The sequence below is a fragment of the Primulina tabacum genome, chromosome 8 (genome assembly GCF_025594145.1).
Source record: "Primulina tabacum isolate GXHZ01 chromosome 8, ASM2559414v2, whole genome shotgun sequence".
Classification (NCBI taxonomy): Eukaryota; Viridiplantae; Streptophyta; class Magnoliopsida; order Lamiales; family Gesneriaceae; genus Primulina; species Primulina tabacum.
Genome location: NC_134557.1, coordinates 12,859,554 through 12,871,141, shown reverse-complemented (window position 1 = coordinate 12,871,141; position 11,588 = coordinate 12,859,554).

Below are 11,588 nucleotides of genomic sequence, written 5' to 3'. Positions count from 1 at the left end.
TGTATTTGAAGTTGAATTTCCTATATGTAGTAGAATAACCGACAATAAACTCATATTCGAAGTCGGAATTGAATTAGGATATGATTTGGATTTGATATGAATTTTTGAAGTTTCAAATGATATTTGAAACTCATATTAATGATTTTGTATTATGTTATTGATTGTAATGAGTATGTTATTGATGTAGATAAAATGTTATATCAATATCTTCATGCTACATCGACTGGAACGAAGAATTGAGGTATGTTGCGACCGGGTAACATACGACAGATATCTGTATTATATGATATATGTCGGATTGATTTGATTGATTGGAATGAGAATACATGTCTAGATGCCTTATTTTTTGAGTTATGTGGCATATATGACATTGTGATTTGAATATCGATGTATAAACTAAATGTTTTGTTAACACACATCGATTGATGCATACATCGATACATGACATGCACGTCGAGCTATGATATTTGGACACCCTGATATGATTTGATTGGATTCTGGGGTTTGTGAACACAATTGCTATGTTGGTATTATATGACCCGTAAAGCATAGACATTTGTGGCCCCGATGATTGGATATGAGATTTGGGATTTGATGGCGCTTTGTCTACGCTATCATACGAGTATCCCTTATTGAGGCCGGTGTGCCAGCTCGAGCATTGACTTGATAGCGATTCGTTGATTCTGACATGTGCTCAGTGGATGGGCAATTGACCTGATACCTCCACGACATACATGCATTGCATACCATATATCATTATTTAGATACTTGTGGTATATGATTGGTTGTTCCATACGGAGCTTTGCTCACCCCCAAAGAGGGCTGTTGTTGTCTTTGTGTGTGGACATTGGCAGGTACTCAAGGATATCAGGAGACCGGAGATGGTACTTCTGGAGGGAGCCACAGCTTGGGCTGAGATTTTATGTTTATGTCTTGTTCCCAGTATATACGTATATGTATCTATATATCGGGGCATGTCCCGAGGATATGAGTTGTTTGTATATGATTGGTTTTGATTACGTGTGGGCATGTTTATGACGTGAGATAAAATACTATTTGTAGTATTTAAATTATAGAAGAAATATTTTGGGCTCATTGTGAAGAAATTTTAAACTCGTTTTCCGCTGTAATTAGTTAACCCTAAACAGATTGTGTTATAATAACGATTAGGAGCTAAGGGCCCCACACAGTATGGTATCAGAGCATAGCTGGGAATGCTCGATTGAGTCTTGTGTACACTTGAGTAGGCACAAATGAATTGTGCGTACTGTGTTTGATTTATTTGTATTACTTGCTTCTACTTGATTTAGTTTGAGTAAGTTGTTGATGAGATTGATTATATGAGATGATGAGATTATGAAATTAAAATTGATTTGTGATATTCATCATTTGAATTGAAGATGGATCCCACAAATGAAACTGCGAGTAGCAGTACTGAGAGAATAGTTGGGCAATTTGAAGGATTGTCCATGGATGTAGTGATGGCTCGATTCCAGGATCTGAAACCACCGAGGTTCTTTGGCACTGAGAGTGCAGAAAGAGCTGAAGCCTGGTTAAAGGATATCGAGCACTTGTTTAATATTGTTGAATATTCCAAGGCTCGGAGACTGAAACTTGCTCTTTATCAGTTGAAGGACCGAGCTAAATCTTGGTGGGAAGTCGCTGAGATTGGATTGAGAGAAGCCGGGATTGAAGTCATCTGGGATGTCTTCAAGGCCCAATTTTTGGAGCAGTATTCCCCTCCATCTTATTATACTGCTCAGGGGAATGAATTCAATAGTCTGCAGCAGGGAACAATGACTGTTGCAGAGTATGCTTCAAAATTTTCTACTCTGTTGAAGTATGCACCTCACGTAGCTGGGAATGCGAAGGCAAAATATAACAGGTTTGTGAATGGATCACATCCTGTTTTATATACTTATGTTGTCTCTGGATTGCCTACCAGCTATGCAGAGGCAGTTGACCGAGCTAAGGCAGCCGAGGCTGGACTTAGGCGGGGAGGTCCACAGTATACTCCTCCACCTCCGGTGTCAGCTCAGCAGCCTACTTTGCGGTCGAGAGGTAAGAAGTTTAAGAAGACTGGTTTTGTTTCTTCATCTTCTTCGAGTTCGAGTGGATCACAGAGAGGGAGTCTTGTGATTGCTCCTTATTGTAGCCATTGTGGGGGTAAACATACTATCGAGCAGTGTCGAGGTATGTTTGGTACTTGTTATCAGTGTGGGCAGGAAGGCCATTTCTCTCGAGTATGTCCGAACAGGGGTACGACTTCTTCCCAACCCCAGCCAGGATTTAGAAGTGGCCCCAGTATGATGAGACCTGCTGTTCCTATTCCATCTTTTCAGCAGTCGAGTGTCCCACGATATCGAGGACCGGGTGGTCCGAGTGCCCAAGTTCCTCCTCAAGTGAGAGTGTACGCCATGACCAAGGATCAGGCGAGAGAAGCTCCTGGTGGCGTGATTGCAGGTATTTGCACGCTTTGCAATTATCTTGCATGTGTTTTATTTGATACAGGAGCATCTCATTCATTCATATCTCATGCATTTGTTGCATCTCACGGTATTGAGTGTACCCGTTGTATGATACTTTGTCGATAGCCACGCCAGCAGGGAAGATTATTTTGTCTGAGAAAGTTGTGCATAATTGTGTATTGATATATGAGGATAATGTGGTATTTCTGAATTTGATTGTCCTCCTAATGCACGACTTTTATTGTATTGTTGGCATGGATATCTTGATGACAAATCGAGCTACTGTTGATTGTTGTCATGGAGTGGTTCGATTTCGACCGATTGATGGACCCAAGTGGAATTTTTATGGCAAGGGTTCCCAAGCCAAAATTCCATTGGTATCTTCCTTGGAAATGTCTCGATTGTTGACTAGCGGAGATGAGGGTTATCTTATCTACGCTATTGATATTTCGAAGAAGGAGTCTTCTTTATCTGAGATTCCTGTTGCGAAAGAGTTTTCAGATGTATTTCCCGATGAGATTCCTGATTTTCCTCCTCATCGAGAAGTTGAATTTAGTATTGATCTTATGCCAGGGACTGCTCCCATATCTAAAGCTCCCTATCGCATGGCACCATTGGAATTGAAGGAATTGAAAGAACAATTATAGGATCTTCTCGATAAGGGATATATTCGACCGAGTGTATCACCTTGGGGAGCTCCGGTTTTATTCGTTTCGAAAGAAAGATGGTACTATGCGAATGTGTATCGATTATAGGCAATTGAATCGGGCTACTGTGAAGAACAAGTACTCACTTCCTCGTATTGATGATTTGTTTGATCAGCTTCAGGGTACTTCTGTATACTCGAAGATTGATCTTCGATCTGGGTATCATCAAGTACGAGTTCGAGATGAAGATGTGCCTAAGACCGCTTTTCGTATGAGGTATGGCCATTATGAATTTCTGGTTATGCCTTTTGATCTCACGAATGCTCCTGCTATCTTTATGGATTTAATGAATCGTGTCTTCCGAGATTATCTAGACCGATTCGTTATTGTTTTTATCGATGATATTCTTGTGTATTCGAAATCGAATAAGGAGCATGTTGAACATTTGAGGCTGGTACTTCAAATTCTTCGTACTAGTCATTTATATGATAAATTGTCCAAATGTGAATTCTGGATGGACAAAGTGGTATTTTTGGACCACGTCATTTCGAGACATGGCATATCTGTTGACCCTGCGAAGGTCGAAGCTGTATTGAATTGGCCAAGACCTACGAAGTGTTCCTGAGATCCGTAGCTTCATGGGTTTAGCTGGATATTATCGTCGTTTTATTGAAGGGTTTTCGAAAATAGCTAAACCTATTACTCAACTGACACAGAAGAATCAACGATTTATTTTGTCAGATGAATGTGAAGCTAATTTTCTTGAATTGAGGACGAGATTGACCACAGCACCTGTGCTTACTATTCTCTCAGGTACCGAAGGATTTTTGGTATGTACAGATGCGTCTGGTAAAGGTTTGGACTGTGTTCTGATGTAACATGGCAAGGTGGTTGCTTATGCGCCTCGTCAATTGAAATCTCATGAAACACGTTATCTTGTTCATGATCTTGAATTGGCTGCCATTGTGTTTGCTTTGAAGATTTGGCGCCATTATTTGTACGGAGAAAAGTTTGTTATCTATTCGGACCATAAGAGTCTGAATATCTCTTTTCTCAATCTGATTTGAATATGAGGCAACGCAGGTGGATGGATCTTCTGAAGGATTTTGCTTGTGAGATTCAGTATCACCCTGGATCGGTGAATGTTACTGCGGATGCCCTTAGTCGTAAGGTGCATGATTCTGTTTTAGCTTCTGTTAATGTCGCCAAAGTACACGAGGATATATGTACTTCTGGCTGGACTTTTCACTCAAATTGGAATTCTGTCACAGTCTCAGCATTGCAAATTGAGCCGAATTTGATATCGAAGATACGAAAGGCCCAACAAAGCGATGCTCAGATCCAAAAGTCGAAAGAACTTGTATCTACAGGACATCAGTCTGGATTCCAGATTTCTTCTGATGGTTCTTTACGACTTAATGGTCAGCTGGTAGTTCCTGATAATTCTGATTTGAAATCTGCCCTTCTTCGAGAAGCGCATTGTAGCAAATAGAGTATTCACCCTGGAGATCGAAAGATGTATTTGACATTGAGACCTCAATTCTGGTGGAAACGTATGAAAAAGGACATTGCTGAGTTTATTTCGAAATGTCTTGTCTGCCAGCAAGTGAAAGCCGAGAAAATGAAACCGGGAGGATTGCTCCATAGTCTTGAAATCCCGAAATGGAATTGGGAACATATTGATATGGATTTTGTGACTCATTTACCTCGTTCTCCCAAGGGCTGTGATGCTATTTGGGTCATTATTGATCGGCTTTCGAAATCTGCACATTTTATTCCGTATGAACGGACTTATCCTTATAAGAGAATGACCCGTTTATACATTGAGAATCTTGTGAGACTGCATGGTTTGCCAGTCTCAATTGTATCTGATCGTGATCCCGGGTTTGCTTCTAAATTCTGGGGTAGTTTTCAGGAAGCGATGGGTACGCAGTTTGGCTATGAGTACTGCTTATCATCCTCAAACTGATGGCCAAACCGAGCGTACAACTCAAACGTTAGAGGATATGTTGCAGTGCTGTTGTGATGGACTTCAGAATGGGATGGCAGGATGCCTTACCATTGGTTGAATTTTCTTATAATAATAGCTTCCAAACGAGTATTGGTATGGCACCTTTTGAAGCTCTATATGGGAGACGATGTAGATCACCGTTATTCTGGGATGAAGTTGGTGAGAGACAATTGACTGGACCTGAAATGATACAGGAAATGAATGATAAGGTTCAGTTAATTCGGCAGCGGATGAAAGCTGCTCAGGATCGTCAAAAGAGTTATGCGAATAAACAAAGACGTCACTTGGAATTCCAGAAAGGTGACAGAGTGTTTTTGAAAATATCTCCCTTTAGAGGCACTGTTCGATTCTGCATGCGAGCTAAATTATCTCCTCGTTATGTTGGTACATACGAGATTCTGGATCGAGTTGGTTATATTGTGTATCGATTGGCATTGCCACCAGCTCTATCTGTTATTCATGTTGTGTTTCATGTTTCTATGTTGAGGAAATATGAACCCGATCCATCACATGTACTTGCACCTGACGAGGTTGAACTGGATCCTTCTCTTTCCTATGTCGAACAACTTGTTCGTATTATGGATCGAAAGGAAAAGATATTGAGAAATAAATCGATTCCTCTAGTTCGAGTGCAATGGACACGACTTGGTGTTGAAGAATCAACGTGGGAATTGAAGAGCAAGATGCGAGATTTGTATCCGCATTTGTTTGATTCTATGACATCTGTTCTATTGTATTCGATGTATTCTGATCCGTTTACGGATTTTAGCTTCGATATGTACTATAACTGGTGACATATATATGTTTGCCAATGTTATGTATATAGAAATGTTTGAGATTTCGAGGACGAAATCTTTTAAGTAGGGGAGAAATGTAAGGACCATGTATCGTATTATCGTAAATCCTATGTGATTATCGATAATGTATAAAATTGTCATGTGATTATGTAATTGATGTATATCGGAGGAAATTGAGAAAATGAATATTGAATATGAATTGACGTTGTAAGAGAGGCCGGACGCCTATATAGTACAAACATAAATATTTGTATAGAAGATGTGGCGCCCGGGCGGTAGGAAGTGACCGCCCGAGCGCCAGGGTATATGGAAATGAGTACTCGGACAGAACATGCCTGCGCCCGAGCGGTAGTTTTTGACCGCCCGAGCGCGGTGCATTTGAAACTCGGGGACAGAATGTCTCGCGCTCGGGCGCGAGGATTCTAGGGCCCGAGCGCGGTAAGCGGTGGAAGATAAGTATGAGTTTGCTGTACGTTTTCTTCATTTGATTTCAACAGCTTCGAGAGAGACACGAGAGAATTCCGATTTTCTTCGTCCGAATCGACTTCGAAACGCTGTCTAAACGCGAAACAAATTATATATTAGTAATCGTCGCGTCGAGGGCTTCTGACTGAGGTAATTTTTGTGGTGCCCCGGGTCCGACATTAATACTAATAATTATAGATGTAACAAACCAAATGATTTAGTAAAATATATAATTTGTTGCTCACAAATTGACATAAACATCGTCAAAATAATTTAAAGGTCTCAAATGTTTGAATATAAGTTTAAACATGCCAAAATGAAATAGTGGTTAAAGTAATCCAAACATCATCAAATAGCTCCTAAGACCCGAGAATCCCACTCTAACTCGTATCTCCTCGCCTGGAGCTGGACTCAAGCATCCCAAGCCTCGCCTCGCCTACCGTCAAGCACATGAAAACAAGAGGTAGCCGACATGCCGGTGAGTATAAAACCAGTATGATACAATCCATAACATATGAGAATTAAAATGACAATTATTTTATATGAAATTCATCAAGATGCAATATAATGCAATGCATGATCAGAAGCTGTGGGCTATCAATAAATCTCAAGATCAAGTGAATCATCTGGTCATAGGGTACCCAAGGGAAGAGAATCCCCTAGCAACATCCACCGACTCAACCGCTCGGGGTGGTTTGCTGTGTTCTACAATCCCAGGACTATAGTGCGCCTATAGAGAGTGTTCAGGCCATAGCAGCGACCTCCGCATACACTATGCCAACTCAACTATAGCCCCATACGTCCAACAAATCAATAAATCAAGGCGACCTCCGCCATATCAAATATGAATCAAAAAGTGGCTCAATATGCAATGTAATGATGCAAATCAATATCATCATTTGGAGGTCTGCGCACATCCACTACAAAAAGCGCTTCCGAAACGCCTCTTCCCTTCAGAATTAGGAAAAGTGGTAAACTAGAAAGTTGTAGCCCTATGTTTTGGCTTGCATCTCCAATTGGCCTCATGTCATTTGGAGGTCTGAATAAAAAGTTATGCTCAATCTCCCAATATGTGTCATTGTAGGAACGACGATACGCACGACACACTTCGGGGCGCTTTTGGCTCATCTTCCCTAATGAATTGAACAAAACTCAAAACTGGAAAGTTATAGAATTATGTCTTATCTTTCTAATGGAAGTGGCGTCACATCAATTGGATCAATATACAAAACATTATTCTAAAAACCACAACTTGTGCCATATTTTTCATACCGTTTCTGCACTTTCCATTACCTATTTAGCTCAAATTCCACCTTTGATTCTACCCATCCATTATCTATTCCATTCTATAACATCATTACCATTCATACCATAACGTAAAGCCAAGAACCATCACAACTACTGCCATATTATATCGAAATTCGGGCATTACAATTCCTCCCCTCTAAAAATAGATTTTGTCCTCGAAATCAATCATCTCTTTCAAGTCTAACATGTAATAATCAATACTGAAATTAAAATCGAGAATAGAAGCGTACTTCATTTGAATAACTCTGGATATTTTTGTCTCATTTTATCTTCTAATTCCCAAGTTTCTTCCTCGACACCATGTCTGTTCCACTGTACTTTAATCAACGGTATCAATTTATTTCTGAGTTGCTTATCTTTTCTGTCTAGAATTTGAATCGGTCTCTCAATGTAGCTCAAATTCTGATCTAACTCAACCTCATCGAGTGGAAGTACATGAGAAGGATTTGGATGATATTTCCTCAATATAGACACATGAAAAACATCATGAATACCTGATAATGCAGGAGGAAGAGCTAATCTATAAGCCAAATCACCAACACGTTCCAAAATCTCATACGGACCTATGAATCTCGGTGATAATTTAGCCTTCTTTCCAAATCTAACTGTACCACGGAAAGGAGATATTTTCAGAAAAACTCTGTCACCTTTCTCAAAAATCAACGGTCTTCTCCTTATGTTCGCATACTTAGCCTGCCTATCCTGAGTAGCTCGCATACGACTATGAATCAATTTCACCTTCTCTGTCATATCTCTTATCATATCAGGTCCTACAATTGGTGCTTCAGATAAATCGTCCCAATACAAAGAAGATCGACACTTCCTGCCATATAGTGCTTCAAATGGTGACATTCCAATACTCACTTGATAACTGTTGTTATAAGAAAACTCGACAAGTGGTAACGAATCCTGCCAACCAATACCAAAATCCATCACTACAGCTCTCAGCATATCCTCTAATGTCTGAATAGTACGTTCTGACTGTCCGTCTGTCTGAGGATGATATGTTGTACTCAAATGCAAACAAGTACCAAGGGCCTCTTGTAAACTCTGCCAAAAATGAGAAGAAAATCTAGGATCACGATCTGATACAATGGACTTAGGCACACCAGGCAATCTCAAAACTTCTCTGATGTACAATCTGGCCATCTGATCATGCCTATATGTCATCTGATAAGGAATGAAACACAAAGACTTAGTTAATCTGTCAACTATAACCCAAATTGCATCGCAACCTCTCGACGACCTCGGCAACTTCGTGACAAAGTCCATGGTAATATGGTCCCACTTCCATTCTGGAACCTTAAGGCTATGCAAAAGACCTCCTGGTCGCTTCCTTTCTGCTTTCACTTGTTGACAATTCAAACAACGAGATACAAATTCTGCTATGTCAGATTTCATTCTTTTCCACCAAAATTGTTTCTTCAAGTCATTGTACATCTTTTTACTTCCAGGGTGTACACTGAAATCTGCAATGAGCATCACGCAAAATCTGTATCCTCAACTCTGAAATATTAGGAACTACAATACGATCATTCACAAACAAAATACCCTCATTATTGACCTGAAATTATGATCGATGTCCTGAACTGACGAGTTCAACTGATTTCTGAATACTTTGATCTAATCTTTGGGCCTCTTTAATTTTAACAAACAACTCGGGCTCTGCCTGAATAATAAATACTCTTATAGGTTGCGTATCTACCACAAAATCCAAACCAGAAAGGCAACATTCTTCTACTAGATCAGATACACTGCTAGTGATCAAAGACATATTACATACTTTTCTGCTCAAAGCATCGGCTGCTGCATTAGACTTTCCTGGATAATATTTTATTTCGCAATCATAGTCTTTCAACAAGTCTAACCAACGTCTATGTCTCATGTTCAGCTCCGCTTGTGAAAAGAGGTATTTCAAACTCTTATGATCATTGAATATCTCAAATTTCTCCTCATACAAGTAGTGACGCCAACTCTTTAAGGCAAAAACCACTGCTGCTAGTTCCAAATCATGCACTGGGTATTTAGACTCATGTGGCTTCAACTGTCGTGAAGCATAGGCAACAACACGTCCATGCTGCATTAATACACAACCCAGTCCTTGATGTGAAGCATCAGTATGCACTGTAAATCCTCCTACACCTGATGGAATAGTCAGAACAGGGGCACTAGTCAATCTCTGCTGAAGTTCAACAAAACTAGCCTCACATGCTTGCGACCAAATAAATGGTGCTTCTTTTGTGTCAGCTGGGTAATTGGCCTCGCAATCTGTGAGAATCTTTTAATAAATCTGCGATAATATCCTGCCAAACCCATAAAACTACGCACCTCAGGAACTGATGTGGGTCTAGACCAATTGATGACTGCCTCAACTTTACTCGGATCAACTGATATACCAGCACTCGAAATCAAGTGTCCAAGGAATACCACTCTATCCAACCAAAACTCGCATTTGGATAATTTAGCATACAACTTTTCAGTTCTCAAAATCTGCAGTACAACTCTCAAGTGTTCGACATGCTCAATTTCAGATTTTGAATAAATAAGAATATAATCAATGAAGATCATAACAAATTGATCTATATACCGTTGAAACACACGGTTCATCAAATCCATAAATACCGCAGGTGCATTGGTCAACCCAAAAGGCATAACCAAAAATTCAAAATGCCCATACCTGGTACGAAAAGCAGTCTTAGGCACATCTGTCTCTCTAACTCTTAACTGATGATATCCGGATCTTAAATCAATCTTAGAATATACTGAAGAACCCTGCAACTGGTCAAAGAGATCATCAATCCTTGGCAAAGGATACTTATTCTTTACTGTGACTTTATTCAACTGTCTATAATCGACACAAAGCCTCATAGACCCATCTTTCTTCTTCACGAATAAAATCGGAGCACCCCAAGGTGAAACACTTGGTCTTATATATCCTTTAGCCAATAGATCCTCAAGTTGTTCCATTTAGTTCCTTCAGTTCAATTGGCGCCATCCTATAAGGAGCTCTAGAAATAGGCTGTGTACCTAGCATCAACTCAATCTCTCGGACTGGCGGAAATCCTGGAATCTCATCTGGAAATATATCTGAAAATTCACTAACAATTGGAATATCTGCCAATTTAGGTACCGACCTTGAAATATCAATTGCATAAATTAAGAAACATTATGCTCCTTTCTGCAACAAACGAGTCATGGACAAAACAGATATCAAAGGAATCTTAGCTCGAGAACCTTTACCATAGAATGTCCAGTGATCTGTCATATCATGCCTAAACTTAACAATCTTCTGAAACAATCTACAGTAGCCCTGTATCTTGTCAACATGTCATTACCAACTATGCAGTCAAAATCAGACATCTCCAACACAATGCAATCAATCTCAATGACATTATCCTCATAAAAAAATTCACAACCAGTTATCATTTCTGCTGACCTCATCACTTTGCCCAGTGGAGTAGAAATAGATAATGTAGATGATAATGGCATAGAATGCAATGAATGCAACGAGATAAAGTTCTCAGCTATGAAAGTATGTGATGCACCAGTATCCATCAAAACATAAGCAGGATAACTTGAAAGAAAACAATTACCTGCAATAACATTATCTGGAGCATTATGTGCCTCATCCTCAGTGAGTGCAAAAACTCGAGCCTACTGTCTAGGTGGTTGTCCTACCCTGTGACTACCACTCTGTTTGTTCTGATCTGTCCGATTTGATTGCTGATAGGAATGAACTGTAGGAGTCTGGCGATTCTGGTGAGATGTCTGTCTCGATGATCCCCCACTTTGGGATATATCACTGCCATGGTTAGGACACACTCGATCATAGTGTCCCACCTGGTTACACAAGTGGCAAGCTCCCGAGACACCTCTACAGTGATCGGTATAA